Here is an 18,051-nt window from a genome sequence, read left to right on the forward strand (position 1 = left end):
CCAAAACATTTAGCTGATTTGTGTCGATTTTTGCCAAATTGTTTCGGCCAAAAAACCACCCTTGATATTCTGAAAAATTGAAACATTTTCTAAATAAAACATTCTGATTTTTCAGTTTGAAATGATTTATTTCAAAATTTCATTTAGTCTTATTTTTTAAAAAAAATTAGAAATGCTCAATCAAAACAAATCATTTCATTATGGGTTGGACTAAATGTTTTATCCGACACAAAACAAACTTGTTTTCAACTTGTCAGTTAATTCCGAAATGATTTTTCTCTTTTTTTTTCCAATTGCCAGCAAACTGAATAATCCACTATTCTCCTAACTCTAGCATCCAGTCCCTTGCTTTAACCATTAGACAGCACTGCCCTTTTAATCTGTGGTTCTTGTTTTGCAGTGCAAAGACGTGAGAGGAGCAACTCATGACTGAGCAGTTGCATGTAGGTGGTTTTGTTTTAACCATCAGGAGGATGATGATGATGATTGTTATATTGCCATAGCACCCAGGAGCCCTACTCATAGATCAGGAGTGCAATATGCTAAGTGCTATATAAACAAAGAACAAAAAGACAACCCCTGCCTCAAATTACACTTTTTATAAATTACAAGGAAAGAGCTGACATGCTTATTTAAACCATGGTAATTTTGATTCATTGAATTACACAATGTATGTACCAGAAGAAACAATGGGACAGGAGTGGGTGGGTGGGGTTTTATGGCCTTCAGTGCTCAAGAGGTCTGACTAGATATGGGGTTCTCAAACTGGGGGTCAGGACCCCTCAGGGGGTCATGAGGCTATTATGTGGGGGGGGTTGCGAGCTGTCAGCCTCTACCCTGAACCCCTCTTTGTCTCCAGCATTTATAGTGGTGTTAAATATATTTAAAAGTTTTTGTAATTTATAAGAGGGGTTGCACTCAGAGACTTGCTATGTGAAAGGGGTCACCAGTACAAAAGTTTGAGAACCACTGGACTAGATGATCATGATGATCACTGCCTTAAAGTCTATGAGTTTGTGAGATTCTCAGCTGGTGTCTACTGACTTCACTGGAGCTACACCTGTGTACATCAGCTGAGGATCTGGCCTCCTGTGTGCAAACCTAAGCTGTTTACGTAAAGGTGTCCTCTACCAGGCCAAAGAATTTTATTTTTGGCCTAGAGAATGGACGTTTCCGTACTTGCCACATATTTATTGTTGTGTTTACAGTAGGCTACTGACAAAGTCTTAAAAAAGCCTCCCCAGTGGTTCCACTGGTATCCGCAGTCTTTAACCAGACCAGAGTGAGTACAGAGAATGCTGACCTTGCATTGCAAGGAATTAGAAGCTGATTAGCTTGCCAGGGTCATTTGTCCTCTGACTCTTCTACACAGGCAGAATATGTAGGTACAAATTGGTGCCAAGGATGTTTAGACTTAGATGCTCGCTAGTGAAGATGTACTTTTGTACCCCTCAGTTATCACACCAGATCCTCAGCAGTGAAAGACTCCATTGAAGTATTTACTTCAATGGAGCTATGTTGTTTTACACCAGCTGAGGATCTGGTCCCATGGGTTGGTTTATCAGGTATAAATTATTCAAAATGAAAATGCAACACATTAAAATACAACTAGAATGGTGCTTCATTTCAAAAGACACATCTACTGTGGGTGGGGAGCTAGGGCAAGTTATCTCAAGTGCCTATTCACAAATGTAAGAAGCCTGGGAAACAAGCAGGGAGAACTGGAAGTCCTGGCACAGTCAAGGAATTATGATGTGATTGGAATAACAGAGACTTGGTGGGGTAACTCACATGACTGGAGTACTGTCATGGATGGATATAAACCGTTCAGGAAGGACAGGCAGGGCAGAAAAGGTGGGGGAGTTGCCTTGTATGTAAGGGAGCAGTACGACTACTCAGATCTCTAGTATGAAACTGCAGAAAAACCTGAGAGTCTCTAGATTAAATTTAGAAGTGTGAGCAACAAGGGTGATGTCATGGTGGGAGTCTGCTATAGACCACCGGACCAGGGGGATGAGGTGGACGAGGCTTTCTTCCGGCAACTCACAGAAGTTACTAGATCGCAGGTCCTGATTCTCGTGGGAGACTTCAATCACCCTGATATCTGCTGGGAGAGCAATACAGCGGTGCACACACAATCCAGGAAGTTTTTGGGAAGTGTAGGGGACAATTTCCTGGTGCAAGTGCTGGAGGAACCAACTCGGGGCAGAGCTCTTCTTGACCTGCTGCTCTGCTGCTCACAAACCGGGAAGAATAAGTAGGGGAAGCAAAAGTGGATGGGAACCTGGGAGGCAGTGACCATGAGATGGTCAAGTTCAGGATCCTGACACAAGGAAGAAAGGAGAGCAGCAGAATACAGACCCTGAACTTCAGAAAAGCAGACTTTGACTTCCTCAGGGAACTGATGGGCAGGATCCCCTGGGAAAATAACATGAGGGGGAAAGGAGTCCAGGAGAGCTGGCTGTATTTTAAAGAATCCTTATTGAGGTAACAGGGACAAACCATCCCAATGTATAGAAAGAATAGTAAATATGGCAGGTGACCAGCTTGGCTTAACAGTGAAATCCTTGCTGATCTTAAACACAGAAAAGAAGCTTACAAGAAGAGGAAGATTGGACAAATGACCAGGGAAGAGTATAAAATATTGCTCTGGCATGCAGGAGTGAAATCAGGAAGGCCAAATCACAGCTGGAGTTGCAGCTAGCAAGAGATGTTAAGAGTAACAAGAAGGGTTTCTTCAGGTATGTTAGCAACAAGAAGAAAGTCAAGGAAAGTGTGGGCCCCTTACTGAATGAGGGAGGCAACCTAGTGACGGAGGATGTGGAAAAAGCTAATGTACTCAATGCTTTTTTTGCCTCTGTCTTCACGAACAAGGTCAGCTCCCAGACTACTGCACTGGACAGCACAGCATGGGGAGGAGGTGACCAGCCCTCTGTGGAGAAAGAAGCGGTTCGGGACTATTTAGAAAAGCTGGACGAGCACAAGTCCATGGGGCCGGATGCGCTGCATCCGAGAGTTCTAAAGGAGTTGGCGGATGTGATTGCAGAGCCATTGGCCATTATCTTTGAAAACTCATGGCAATCGGGGGAGGTCCCAGACGAATGGAAAAAGGCTAATGTAGGGCCCATCTTTAAAAAAGACTAGAAGAAGGAGGATCCTGGGAACTACAGGCCAGTCAGCCTCACCTCAGTCCCTGGAAAAATCATGGAGTAGGTCCTCAAGGAATCAATTCTGAAGCACTTAGAGGAGAGGAAAGTGATCAGGAACAGTCAGCATGGATTCACTCAAGGCAAGTCATGCCTGGCTAATCTAATTGTCTTCTATGATGAGATAACTGGCTCTGTGGATGAGAGGAAAGCAGTGGATCTGTTGTTCCTTGACTTTAACAAAGCTTTTGACACAGTCTCCCACAGTATTCTTGCCAGCAAGTTAAAGAAGTATGGGCTGGATGAATGGACTATAAGGTGGATAGAAAGCTGGCTAGATTGTCGGGCTCAACGGGTAGTGATCAATGGCTCCATGTCTAGTTGGCAGCCGGTATCAAGTGGAGTGCCCCAAGGGTCGGTCCTGGGTCCGGTTTTGTTCAATATCTTCATAAATGATCTGGAGGATGGTGTGGATGACACTAAACTGGGAGGAGAGGTAGATACGCTGGAGGGTAGGGATAGGATACAGGGGGACCTAGACAAATTGGAGGATTGGGCCAAAAGAAATCTGAGGTTCAACAAGAACAAGTGCAGAGTCCTGCACTTAGGACGGAAGAATCCAATGCACCGCTACAGACTAGGGACCGAATGGCTAGGCAGCAGTTCTGCAGAAAAGGACCTCAGGGTTACAATGGACGAGAAGCTGGATATGAGTCAACAGTGTGCCCTTGTTGCCAAGAAGGCCGATGGCATTTTGGGATGTATAAGTAGGGGCATTGCCAGCAGATCGAGGGACGTGATCGTTCCCCTCTATTGGACATTGGTGAGGCCTCATCTGGAGTACTGTGTCCCGTTTTGGGCCCCACACTGTAAGAAGGATGTGGAAAAATTGGAAAACGTCCAGCAGAGGGCAACAAAAATGATAAGGGACTGGAACACATGACTTATGTGGAGAGGCTGAGGGAACTGGGATTGTTTAGTATGTGGAAGAGAAGAATGAGGGGAGATTTGATAGCTGCTTTGAGCTACCTGAAAGGGGGTTCTAAAGAGGATGGATCTAGACTGTTCTCAGTGGTAGCAGATGACAGAACAAGGAGTAATGGTCTCAAGTTGCAGTGGGGGAGATTGAGGTTGGATATTAGGAAAAACTTTTTCACTAGGAGGATGGTGAAGCACTGGAATGCATTATCTCGGGAGGTGGTGGAATCTCCTTCTTTAGAAGTTTTTAAGGTCAGGCTTGACCCTGACCTTAAGCCCTGGCTGGGATGATTTAGTTGGGGATTGGTCCTGCTTTGAGCAGGGGGTTGGACTAGATGACCTCCTGAGGTCCCTTCCAACCCTGATATTCTATGAAACACCAAAGCATCACACACGACTGTTATAAAACACACACACGCTGGTGGCAATCCGAAATAACTCAGCTGAAGGTCAGTGAAGCTGCATAAGTTCACATCCAGCGTGAGTGAGATCAAAATCTTTAGAATGGCCCTGGTGATTAAATTAGACATCTCAAATGAATACTTTCGGCCAGATTCTCAGCTGGAGCTATGCCAACTTATACTTGCTGAGGACGTGACGCTTAACCTGACTGAATATGTTAACTGCTGTTTGCTATTGTGAGACAAATGTTTAAGAAAGTTTTGTTCTGTGTTTGTACAACACCTAGCGCAAAGGAGTCCTAGTCCCTAACTACAGCTTCTAAGTGCTACTACAATACAGATTATTATTTATTAATTATAAGTGAGCTTTCATATCCTAGTTACAAAATTCTGCTCTCAGGTCTCTACTGTGTTTTTTTTTACTTCCTTCCTGTATATAAAGGTGTATGGGACTTCTACACAGGTAGGAAGAGCAGAATAGGGAAGCTGATCTCTGTTGCATAGATCTCAGAGCGGCATTTTTTCCGCTACATGTCATATCACGTGTGACCATTGGCCAGTGATTAGATCCCTGGACTGGGTTTCTGGACTCATGTGGTCTAACTTTCCACTACCTTGCATAGTCATTTACACCTGAAGCTAAATGGATAGAAACTAATGTTTCAATCCTACAAACACATACACATCCGAGTAATTTTAAATGATCAGATCCATTGATTTAAATGGAACGATTCAGGTGCCTAAAGTTACTCATGTGTGAAAGTTTTTAGTGGCTAAAAATTCTCCCTTGTGAACTTGTTAAACCCCAGTATTTGACTTGGTATTTCAGTCTTTCTAAGTTTAAATTAAATGCACATAAAATCGTATGACTGAAAGTGACCTAGAGAGGTAATCTAGTCCAGTCCCCGGCCCTCAAGTCAGGACTAAGTATTATCTAGACTATCCCTGACAGGTGTTTGTCTAACCTGCTCTTAAAAATCTTCAATTATGGAGATTCCACAACATTCCTAGGCAATTTATTCCAATGCTTAACCACCCTGACAGTCAGGAAGTTTTTCCTCATGTCCAAGGTAAATTGCCTTTGCTGCATTTTAAGTCCATTGCTATTTGTCCTATCCTCAGAGGTTAAGGAGAATAACCCTTCTCCTCGTCACAACCTTTTATGTACTTGAAAACATGTCTCCTCTCACCTTCTTAGCTTATCTTCTCCAAACTAAAGAAACCCATTTTTTTTCAATCTTCCATTATAGGTCATGTTTTCTAGACCTTTAATAATTTTTGTTGCTCTTCTCTGGACTTTCTCCAATTTGTCCACATATTTTCTGATGTGTCTAGAATGGACACAATACTCCAGTTGAGGCCTAATCAGCATGGAGTAGAGTGGAAGAATTACCGTACTTGTGTCTTGCTTACAACACTCCCGCTAATCCATGCTAGAATGATGTTTGCTTTTTTGCAGCAGAGTTACTCTGTTGACTCATATTTACCTTGTGATCCAAAGAGACTTCTTTGGAAATGCCACTTACATTTCTGCTAAGGTGCTGTTTTATCACTGACGGGATGAGTTGGGTTTTGCTGAATACACAGAACATCACAGTCCTCTAGTGGTAGAAAATAAAAATGTATAAACCGGCTATTAATGTAACAGTTCCTGGTGGTTATTATTCCACTCAAATATTGTACACTCTTTTAGTGGTTGGGACTGATATTTTAATTACTTAGGTAAATAGAAACTGAAACTAAATAGAAAACTAGATGTTTGGCAAAGTTTTCTGATAAACTGGAAACTTTATTCTTCATTTAAAAATAACGTGATTTTAAAAAATATTGTGGATTATTTTGATTCTCCTGAATTTCAGTGGCTATTATCACTATCCAGAGAACCAAGGGAAATTCACTGAGAACTGTATAAGAAGTACAGTCTACATATCACCAGATTGGCCTGCAGAATCTTAACACCCTGTCTAACATGCAGCATCCTCTGGTATTACAGTTTTGGACCATTCTCAGCACCGCCAATGTCCAAATTCTGGACCCAGATCCATAGTCATTCTGTGACCTCACGGGGCTTTGCCACTACATTTGAGTGCTAAACTGCAACTATGTTTGTTTTGCACGGGAAGAAATGACTGTACAAGGTACAAGACAGGGAAGAATCAGCCCCTCAATGATTTTGTGAGGTAGACAAATAGCCCCTAAATGTTAAGGATGACCAAACAGATCTTCACTTCTAACCTAAATCAGATGTGAATTCAGTGCTCCCTGGATGGACTTCTGTATTATCTCTGCTGCCTACTCTCTCTCTCTCTCTCCAAATCTGTATATAATAGAAGAGTAGAAATACAGCTGAAATACTCAAATGGAGGGAGTGAAAATAGCACCAATACAGTTCAAGAAGTTTCAGATTGCATTAAATGTGAATGTGCTAATCAAATCCCTCTCTAAAGAAAACAGGGAGGGACCATGTATATTTTGGAAGACAGGACTAAAATATATGCAATCTTGACCAATTAAATAGCAGCAGCAACATGACCACTTAGCGCACATCTAGTGCCTTTAATTCAAAGATCTCAAGGTGCTGTACAAACATTAGTCAGTTAAAGTCTCACAACACCCTTGGGTGGTAAGCATTCCCCCCATTTTACAGATCAATAAAAAAAGAGGTCCCATAAAGGCAACTGCAAAGTGGCTCACATACACAGGAATCATCATATGTAAGGTGTAATAAGAGGGCAGGCTGAACCACTGCCGAATAGGAAGTGGGTGGTGGGTGGATGGATGGGGTTGATAGTGGATTCATGAATCAACAGCACCACACTATTGCAGCAACAACAACAAAACAATCCCACGAATGCCATGTTGCCAGTATTAACAGGACTATCTTAAAATAAGTGAGGTTGTTATTCTGATCTACTTGCCACTCAGGCCGCTGTTGGAGAATTGAGTTCAGTTTTTGTCACCCCATTTCAAAGAAGATGTAGAGCATTCAGAGGAGAGCAATTAAATGGATAAATGTTTTGGAAGTTAAGACCCAGAGGGAGGGATAAGTGAATGGGGTGTGACCATTCTGGATGACAGACAGCTGAGGGGAAACACAATAAAAGTCTGTACATAAAGGGTTGTTACAAAGAGGGCAGGGATCAATTATTCTCATTAGTCAGTGATACCAGAACAAAGAGATGGGCATAATCTGCAGCATGGAAATTTGGCTGCATATGGTAAGAAGCTATGTCTGCTAAATTCACCATCAGTGTAAGTAGGTACTACTGACTTGATTTCGGTTATATGACCTCCTTTGGCTTCACTTCTGCCACAGATGTTGACCACGTATACCAATGGTGAATTTGACTTTAGAACTCCAGGCAGTGGAACAAGCTGCTAAGGGAGATGGTAAAGGCCCCATGGGAAGAGAGATTTAAGACAGATTTTCAAATTCAGAAGGGATATATAGGGTGGTCTAAGTTAGACTCTCTGATATTCAGATTCCCTTTGGCATACTTACATCCACTTACCACTGAGTAAGGGAGTCTCTTTAAGCTGGGGTCATTTACATGTCAAGTAGATATAAAGGGGTAACCTACTTAGACATTCTGACACCCTCCTATAGTTTGTTTTCCTTGTTAATCTCCTCTCTTCTGGCCATTTGTAGACTCCCTCTACACTTAGCCTCACCTCTGAGTTCAGACACCGCCTGTAGTGGGATGGATGAGGGTTAATTAAATGAATCTTACTGCAATATGAATGGACTGGAGGTCCCTTCCAGCCCAATGGATTCCATGTGAGAGTGTGGGAAATCTGCCTTACTATTAGAAAACATCCTGATGGGTTAAGATGCTTCCTCAGCTTAGTGTCATCCCTTGTGCTGCAGCCACCATACTATCTTTAAAAAGAAAAGGAGGACTTGTGGCACCTTAGAGACTAACCAATTTATTTGAGCATAAGCTTTTGTGAGCTACAGCTCACTTCATCTGTAGCTCACGAAAGGTTATGCTCAAATAAATTGGTTAGTCTCTAAGGTGCCACAAGTACTCCTTTTCTTTTTGCGAATACAGACTAACACGGCTGTTATTCTGAAACCATACTATCTTTGTTATGCCAACTCACAACCACTTTTTCAACACATGACTGTATATCTGTAGAATCTTCACTCAGTCAAATATCTGAGTGGGGAAAAAGGGCAAAGCTGTAGGAAACGTGCTTAAATACTCATGTCTGCCATGTAAACAAATACTCTACGAATAAAGCTGCCCTCATGCTCCAGCCTTCTATTTCGCCCTGCTTTTGTGGCTGACTTCTGACTGGCACATAGGGAATGCATTTAGCACAATGCTAAATCTGTGTGGCAAACCTTAGCTCCAATATTCTGCTTGCCCCGCATGTTGGGAACTCCTTGGAAGTAGTTCTTCGGTACTGAAGTGGGAGTGGGGAAGACAGTAATTCTATTAAGAAAAGATCAAAGGGAAATGCACAGTGGCCTCCTTGTGAAAAGACTTCCATAATTCTGTACTGGTGCTGATTGAATTCCATTGCTGAATTGCTAGTTTCCCAGAATATTATGGCAGACACTAGAGTGTGAGTGTATGCTCTTAGCTCACCTTTTTTTTTGTACAGTGGCAGCAGTTGTTTGGCTGAGCTGCAGGCTCTAAGAGCTGTGAGGGGAAAAGACCAAGAGCTAGTAACATGAACTACTAACATGCTACCATGTATTTGAGTTGTGGGGGGAAGGGCAGATTAAATGGCTCTTAGGAGCCTGGCAGGGAAAAGTCACCCAAGAGCTCATTGTGTCAATGTACCCAAACAACGAGCCAGACTGGAAATGCTCTTCTTTTATTTATATGGCTTCTGCCTTTGCAGGGAGTGGAAGGGAGAAAACATTTATGCCTGTGCTTTCCCCTTACCCACTATTGTAGTTTAGGGCTTGTTGTTAGAGTTGGTCAGGACTTTTTGACCAAGTCTTTTTTCATTGGAAAATGCCAGTTGATCAAAACCAAACTTTTTGTGGGACTGTGTCAGTTTTCAGAAAATTTTCATTAGGAAGGTTTCTTAGATCAAGGGTGGAATTTCTGGTCAAATTGGAAGGGATAGAGAGAGAGAGAGAGAGAGAGAGAGCGTGTATATGGGGTGTGGCGGGGAGGATATCTCTCTCAATTTCACCTGTTGGAGCTTTTCCACTTTGCATAAATAGAGAGAGAAGCTGGGTGAGGTAATAGCTGTTGTTGGCCCAGCTTCTGTTGGTGAAAGAGACATGTTCCGTTAAAGGATTTAAAGAGACTCTTCTTCAGCTCTGTGAAGCTCAAAAGCATCCTGGGACCAACGCAGCCACAATAGCACTATAAATATTCATTGGGTCAGACAGAGAGAGACTGGCTCTATTGACCTGCAGTTATGGGTAGGACACTATTGTCTGGGATGTGGTGAATCAGGCAGAGGAGAGATTTGAACTTAGGTCTCCAACATCCTAACCACCAGCTTACTGGGTAGGGTGTCTATGGGTGGGGTGTCAGCTTACTGGGTGGGGTGTCTACTCCACCTATTCTGGTCTTGGTTTCATCCCCCTGCAGAATAAAAACAAATTCTAAAACCTCAAAGTTTTTCCTGAAACAGAAGTCCAGTTTTCTAGCCAGCCCTACTTGTTTTGGCCACCAGGTCCTGAGACAGAGCTTCAGCATATTATATTAATCTGAATTCAGATGCAACAGGAACTTACTGAAGGTGCATGGTCTCTTGGATAGGGCACTGGACTGGAAATCAAGAAACCTGTGGTTCTAATTCTGGCACTGGCTGACCTTGGGCAAGTCACTTTGCCTTTCTGTGCATCTCTTTCCCTTATGTCTTGTCAATTTAAATTATAAGCTCTTCAGGGACTATTTGTTGCTATATGTTTGTGCAGTGTTTAGCACAAAAGAGCCGTAAAGTTAGAGCAACTAGGCTCTTCTGTAATAAAAATAAATAATATTTCAAAACAGAGGACATGAACATTACTGAGATGACACTGCCAGGGGCCTATTTACAAATCTTAGTGGCTCCTGCAGGAAAAAATGAGGCCCAGAACCTAGCATGGACACTTAAAAAAACATGCTGAAAACCGTTCTTTGCTTAGCTCCAGCAGGAGCTGTCATTTCCAGATACAGTCTGATAATGAATCTCCTGAGCTAAAGGGAAACCAATTTAACAGGGAGAAAAAAATTAGGGCAGCCAGCAATACTGATTAATAAATAGTTTAGCACTGGCTATGATGCCAGGGACCCCAGAGGAGCTGTGAACATGATGGGGATTGAACCCTGGGAGTAAAGAGACAGCGGAGAACTGGTTACTGAGGCCCAGAGGTAAAATGTATCCCAGTAGCCAGTTCTCAGCTGTCTCTTTACTCCCAAGGTTCAGTCACCATCACGTTCACAACTCCCAGAGTCTGGTCCCCATAATGATCTCCGCTCCAGGTCTGTCTTGTGTCCTTATTGCTTTTGCGCTTCCTAGATTTAGTCCCCCTACAATGCTCTAAGCTCTGTGGACTTGTAGAAATCTGACATTTCCTGGCAGCTCAGCAACTCAGTTTTTAATTTCTCCTCCTTGCCAATGTAATGGGCTTGAGACTATTGTTTGCCAGATCTCCAATCTGTAACAAGTGTCAGACAACACAAGTAGCATGTAGCTCTACTGAGGTATCCCTGCTACTTGAGTATTTCCTAGCAGCACTGAAAAGAAGAATAAAACAGTGCAAAACATGGGCACTCTCTATAGAAAAAGAAATTCCCTTCCACTGTAGAGCCCTGGGCTTTTTTTCCTTTTCCACTAGTTGCTGCAGTCATTTTCATACGCTTGACTTGTACAATCTTCTCCTGACAGAAAGTCATTTGAAAGGCCTCCTTGCTCTCTGTTAGACATGAAGGGGGCAGTCGTATGCAACCATGTCTCCAACAGACAAATGAGACAGAGGTATGCGATCGGCATATTAAATAATTAGCCATTCTTCCCAGTGTCAGTTACTGCTTCGTGTTGCACTGTGTCCTGTTACATGGGACAGATGAGTGCTTTCCTCTCTAAAATGTGCCAGGTTGCTTTCAGATTAGATACATAGTAGGAGTATTAGGAATGCCTTTGATTTACTAATAGAGACTAACATGGCTGCTACTCTGAAACTAATACATAATGACTTTTATCCCAATGAGTCATAGAATCGTGGGTCCAATCTGACAAGGTTGAGAGCATATGCAAACCCAGCAGAGCCAATGGGCCTCATACTTCAAGGTCCTGGGCACCTACTTCAGTAGGTGTCAGGGATAGAAGGCACTCAGCACCTTGGATGGTCATGGTGTGTTGAGTTGAGTAAGAGTTACTGGTGCATAATGTCACTCAGGATTTGGCCCATAGACCATAGAGATGAAGAAGATTATGGCGCATCTAGTCCATATCTGAGTCACAGCAGAATTGTTTTCTACAGTATGCTATTTTATTCCAGAGGAAAGCACTGTCCAGTGGACACTTCAGCAGTCAGCCTTTTCCTGTGTGATACTCTGTGTAGTTTGTAGCCACTTTTGTGTGGATCACACTAGCCTACAGCAGCAGTAAAAATCATTCTTTCCACTTGCCTTTTATCTGAGGATCTTGAAGCATCTGTAAATGTTAATTACTTAAGGTGCCCACCCACCCTTGGATACGCTTCTGGAATGCACCATGGCAGCTGTTTAACAGCACACAGCCTCGCTAGACCATAATGGCTGAATTTGCCATTAGTATAAGGGGATGCAAATGCATAGAAGGCAATGGAGTTGCAGCCAATGACACCAGTAGCGAACTAAGCCCCGTCCGTGTGAGAGAGTAAATATATACGGCGGTATTGCTCTTCAGTGCTGGTTTCAGTACTGCTGCTGAAGTGTCATAAAGAAAATCCAGTTAAAATTCTCCCCATGAATGTGATCAAAGTTGGAGAGGCGCAATGTCCCACTAGTGGACTCCAGAGAACCCTGCCTTCTGGTTCAGAAACTGCCCCAAACGTCTCATCTCTGCTTTTTCAGCCAGTTACACAGCACAGGACACAGTCTGACCCAGGCAAAAAGCCTGGTACACCTGTTTGCTTCTCAAAAGCAAATCTGGCTCTTTGATGTGAGTTTTATTAACATGGTGCAAAGCTTTCACACTTCCCTATCACGCAGTGCACAAATACATACCAGAAGTGGGACATCACAAAGCAGAATTCCTTTTCCAATTGAAACAGCCAAGGGAATTTTGGGGGAATGACAAGCCCTCTCTAAGTGGAATTTCACCAGCTGGCTAGAGAATGGAGCACAGAAGCCTGACTTCTAATCACAAGACCACACTGCTCATCCCTGGTTTGTGAGGATGGGGAAGATGAGTTGAATCATTCATTTCCTTCCTCCTATAAATATCAGCCATCTTCAGCTCCAGATAACTGGGAGCGTATGCAACAGAATTTCACTAGAATTTCATGTCCTATCATTTCTTGTTACGATAAGTGCTTAGGAATCTGGGTCTCTAAATCAGTTTGTGGTGGTCATTGTACAAACTAGTAACAAGCAAGAGAGTCCTTGCCCAGATGGCTCACAATCTGTATGTCACACAGGATGCAACAGTTGGATGGAACAGACAAACAGGGTTGTGGTGGGGTGGGAGGATGTGATACTAAAGTGACCAGAGTTTAAAAACAAGTCAAGGCTTGCCATTTGCCCAACCAATGCCAGATGGCAGAGATTGGTAAGCATCATGGACAAGGTAGATTTTAAGGAGGGATTTTAAAGGGGTTAAGATGTTGGCTTTTATGAATTTTGATGGGGAGATTTGCACGTGGGAAGGTGGAGGAAGCATGGCAGAAAGTACAATGGAGATTTACTTTATAGGGAGATGCAGGCAGGCCTGCAATTGAGGCTGGCATCATTGGAAGAGTGAAGATGGGGGGGGTTGTCTTCATCTGCCATATGATCAGATAGGGGAGTTTTGTCTTTAAATTGTCAGGAGTATTCTACTGCAATACCTGCGGTGATGTTGGATTTATAAGTAATAATACTTTGTACTTCTGTAGCACCTGCTTTCAAAGGGACCCAGAGCGCTCTTCATATATTAATTGATTGATTAACCCTTACAACATCCCTATGAAGCAAGTGTTCTCTCCATCTTATAGACAGAGAAACTAAGCTATAAGGAGGTTTAGTGAGTTTTCAAAGATCACACAGCGTATTAGCAGCAGAACCAGGAATAGAATCCAGGTGACCTGCCTCTACTCTTCTGCCTTAAGCACAATATTGTCCTCTCCACTGGGTGGAACTCACCCTATGCACAGAGCTTGGACAAGGTCTATGTGCCACATAAGTCTCATCTAAGCCTTCAAAATAGGGCCTAAGTGGGACTCAAGTGTTACATAGGTTTGGTGCATGCCATCTGCCCAGGGGTGAATTTCACTCTTACTGATAGATGAGGTAATATCAATTGTGAATGCATGGGATAAAAAACAATCTCCCTTTTCCTGGCTTCGAAGGATAAGCTAAAGATAATACATTTTGCTGTGTGCAATAGGAATAGTCAGTCAAAACTGATTTCTCAAATTATTTTCAGTGCTGATAGTGGTTAAGCTCAATCAGTTGTCCAGGAGGGAAATAAAAGGCGAAGATTCTCAGAATCATCGACAAGGTCAGATCTTCAGAGCTGTTCTTAGAGGCCTGGTGGCAAATAAGTCGATGATTCATTGTACTCCTTCTCTGATGCTGGGCAGCAGAACTATAGAGAGAAAGGTCATAGTTTTGATATTGTTACCTATCAGCTCTGTGTTCTTGAGGAACCAGGGTGCAGTATTCAGCCTGTCTGACTCATGAAAGACCTTTCTCCCTCTCCCCCGCCCCCCCACCTCTGTTTGAACCAAAACTGATCAGAAAAAAGACTTACCGAAAGCACTGCCTTTTCATTGTAAGACACACCTGAACCCCTCTGGACAAGGGTGACAGGATAAAGGAAACTCCCCTAGCCTCATTTGCATCAAGGGTGGGACAGGAAGGCATCCCCATTAGCATATTGAATGGGGAAGAGAGATTCCAAGGCAAGAACTGCACAGAACTCTGAGATCAGAAAACCAGGGAAGCACTGCATGATGGGGCATCTCTGCTCCAGATGTTAATGAACCCACGCCTGCACACACCCAGCTCAGTAGTTATCAGACCAATTCTAGTAATCTTTATTGGTATCCAAAATACTGAAGCTGCCTAATTTCCTTTGAGGGAGCTCATAATGCACACAGCCCATAGCCAGGAATGAGCAGTTCCTATTGTCAAGCCTGAACAAAGCAACTTGGGTACACTCCCTTGAGCCACCAGTTTACCCATAAACGCTCCTCATACCTAAGCTAAAGATCCCTGCAATGCCCCAAAATCCTGTGGGGTTTGCTCATCAAGTGGGTTACTACCAGAACAATTGAGAGAGAGAGAGAGTGTGTGTGTGTGTGTGTTCGTCTGATTCTGGGGCTGGAGAAACCCAGCCCTGGGGAACCTAGGTCCTGCAGGGTAGCTCCATTGGGAAGGGGACTTGCAGAAGGGAAAAGTGGAGCTCCATATGAACTCACAAGTGACATAAGCAGTACATTGATAGAATTACAGAGCCCGCCCTGCCGAAGAATAACTCTAATAAATGAGCGTACCCCAAAGTAAGAAGCAAATCTGGTAACAATACTATGCCCTTATGTGGGTACTACACAAACTGCAATGACTAGACACGCATCCTGCTGCTGGCAGCTAAGCGAGAGGTGTACCTGAGATGTTCCGCTATCCAAAATGCTCCTTCTACCAGAGGCCTCCATCAATTATAGTTTAGTACGGTTAATATTCTCTGCTCTACAGAGCACTACGACAGAGACAAGCTTCTGGACACTTTCTCTCCTTCAGCTTCCCACATCTCTGGCAAAGCCACCGTAAAGCGCTGCAGCTATCTTTAGGGAGCTGAGCTTTGAATATGTGAGGAATTTAAAATGTCACAGGACGATCACCCCGGCTGATCGAGTTAGATTTGCAACTCTTGGGACATGGGTGCTGAAAGGTCCAGGGAGTTAGAACTAGGTAGCAGGGCCTTTCTCTTCTAAAGTTACCAGTTAAAATCCAGCCCGGGAGCAAAAGTGATCAAAAATCATGCTGAACTGTCAGCTGTTCAGCAGCCTTTGTCAAATGAGTTGGTGATTTTGAGCTAGGTCCTACTGGAGTGGCATCATCATCTTCATTATTATTATTTTATTATTTCTATGACAGTAGTCTGTAAAGGTCCTGACTAAAACTGAGGCCCCCATTGTGTAAACACATAATGAGAGGCACAGTTCCTGCTCCAAAGTGCTGATAAGTTGAACAGGCAAGGCAGACCAAGTGGTTGCGGGGGGGGGGGGTAGGGGAGAACTGAGGCACAGAGCGTGATTCGCCCAATGTCACAAAAGTTAGTGGCAGAGATAGGAATAGAACTCATGTCTCCCATTCAAAATTGACTGAATATGACTGACCATACAGTTCCTTTAAAAAAGCATTACTCAGTAACCGTCACAATACCCTGGTGAGGTATGTAGATAGTATTATCTCTATTTTACTGATGGGGAAACTGAGGCACAGATCCTCAAAGGTATTTCAGTACCTATCTCCCATTGATTTCAAGCACCTGAATACTTTTGAAGATCTGGAACAGAGAGGTTAGCTCAGTGCTCCTCAAATCCGGCTTTTCTTGTGGCCGGAGCCTCCTGGGCAGTGATGGGGGAGAGGAGAAAAGCAGTGGCCCCTCCCCCTTGGCCACCAGGAGGGGTTGGGCCCTGCCCCCCTCTGGAGACACAAATGCTGAAGGTGCAGGCTGCTAGTGAGCTCCCCACCTTCCCTGGGGTGGCGGGCAACAGGCTCCGGACCTGGACACAACCCCCATCCATTCCCCCCTGGACTCCACTGCCTTCCCTGGCCCCTCATCTGGGGCTTAATTTGTCCCTGGGCTTGCCAGGGCTAAATAAGTCTGCTGCTGTGAAAAGTGATATCTGTATGTTTGTTAATATCACTTTTCACAGCAACACTTACTAGCTAGCAAGTCTTAAATAAAGCACCAAAAAAGCAAAATAAACAACAACAAAAAAGACAAGAACATGCAAAGTACCTTATTTGTGTTTCTATTCCATTTAGGTCCAGTAAAAAATAAAGAAAAGTGTACCTTATTTTTTTATTGAGTCTGCAAAAAATCCCAACATAAAAAAATTGCAATGATTTGGACATGTATATGGGCATATTTTTTGTCTTTCCTAAACTTAATTAGGATTTTTAGTTAAAATTGTCACAGCTGTCACCAGCAAGAGTTGGTGGCCTCAGAGTGTGGCCACCAAAACTATTGTTGTGAGAATCCCTGGGTTAGCTGACTGAGTAAAGGCACACAATGAGTCAGTAATAAAAACAAGAAATAGAATCCAGGTGTCCAGATTCCCAATTCCCCCTTCAACTGCTAGACTTCACTGGCACTGACAAGAATAGGGCAAAATTGTTTTTCACCTGTGACTTTTTATTTTTGTTCCCATGGAGCAGGGATTCCTCAAACAGGGCCAGCTGAAATCGCAGTGCTTTCCATAGTTACTCAAATATTATTGATAGTTGTTTGCCTCCAAAAATCCACCTGAAAAATCTTGCTCCATTTGTATACCGTTAAAAAGGTTCAGGAGGTGTTAATTGCGTATTAACGTAACAAAATGAGTGTTTCAGCACTGGTTCTGTAGGAAATTATATTGCTGTAAAAACATCTATTATTTAGTTACCAGTTGTTGAATGAAGACTCATCAAAGCAGCTGTTATTTATTTCTGTCATTAACAGTGTGATTATGAAAGAGTGTGCTAAACTGAGATCACATAACTCTACTACACACTTTCCAGAATATTCCCTTCCTGACAATTGGGCTTAGCAACCGTTTATGAAAACACCCATTACAACAGTTAAAAACTTTCCAAATAATATTCACTTATTTGCACAAGTCATATCCATTCTTTATCTACCAATAGCACGAAGGGTCTAATCCAACTCTCACTGAAGTCATTGGAAAGACTCTCATTGACTTAAGTGGGAGTCAGATTAGACTCTGTTCTACCTCAGCTGTTTGTTGGCCTGGGTAAGCAGTAGCACCATGGACTAATTCAGTGGTTTAACCCCACTGGAGAACTGGATTTAGATTCTGTTTCGGGTGCAATGAATGTAATGATCTCATTCAAGTTTTCAGCGAACACTGGTCCGTGTAAATTTGGGAAGATTAACATATCTGATCAGAAGCAATTACAGCTGCAGGTTAGGACTACCATGCTCTGACAGAGGGTTTGGCCAGACTCTCTGCTGGTGTATATCGGTATCATTTGGTTGACTTCGGTGGAACTATGCCATTTTATGCCAGCTGGGGATCTGTCCCAGTTTACAGAGATTCACTTTCTCCCACTGCTGCTATAAGTACTTCATTTTCACAACTACCCGGTGCCCCTTAGCAATTTCAGAACTTAAAACGAAAGCAAATTGGCTTGGTCGCTAAACTGGTCTTCAGCTGC

Source organism: Lepidochelys kempii, chromosome 1 (assembly GCF_965140265.1).
Source record: "Lepidochelys kempii isolate rLepKem1 chromosome 1, rLepKem1.hap2, whole genome shotgun sequence".
NCBI classification, from domain to species: Eukaryota; Metazoa; Chordata; order Testudines; family Cheloniidae; genus Lepidochelys; species Lepidochelys kempii.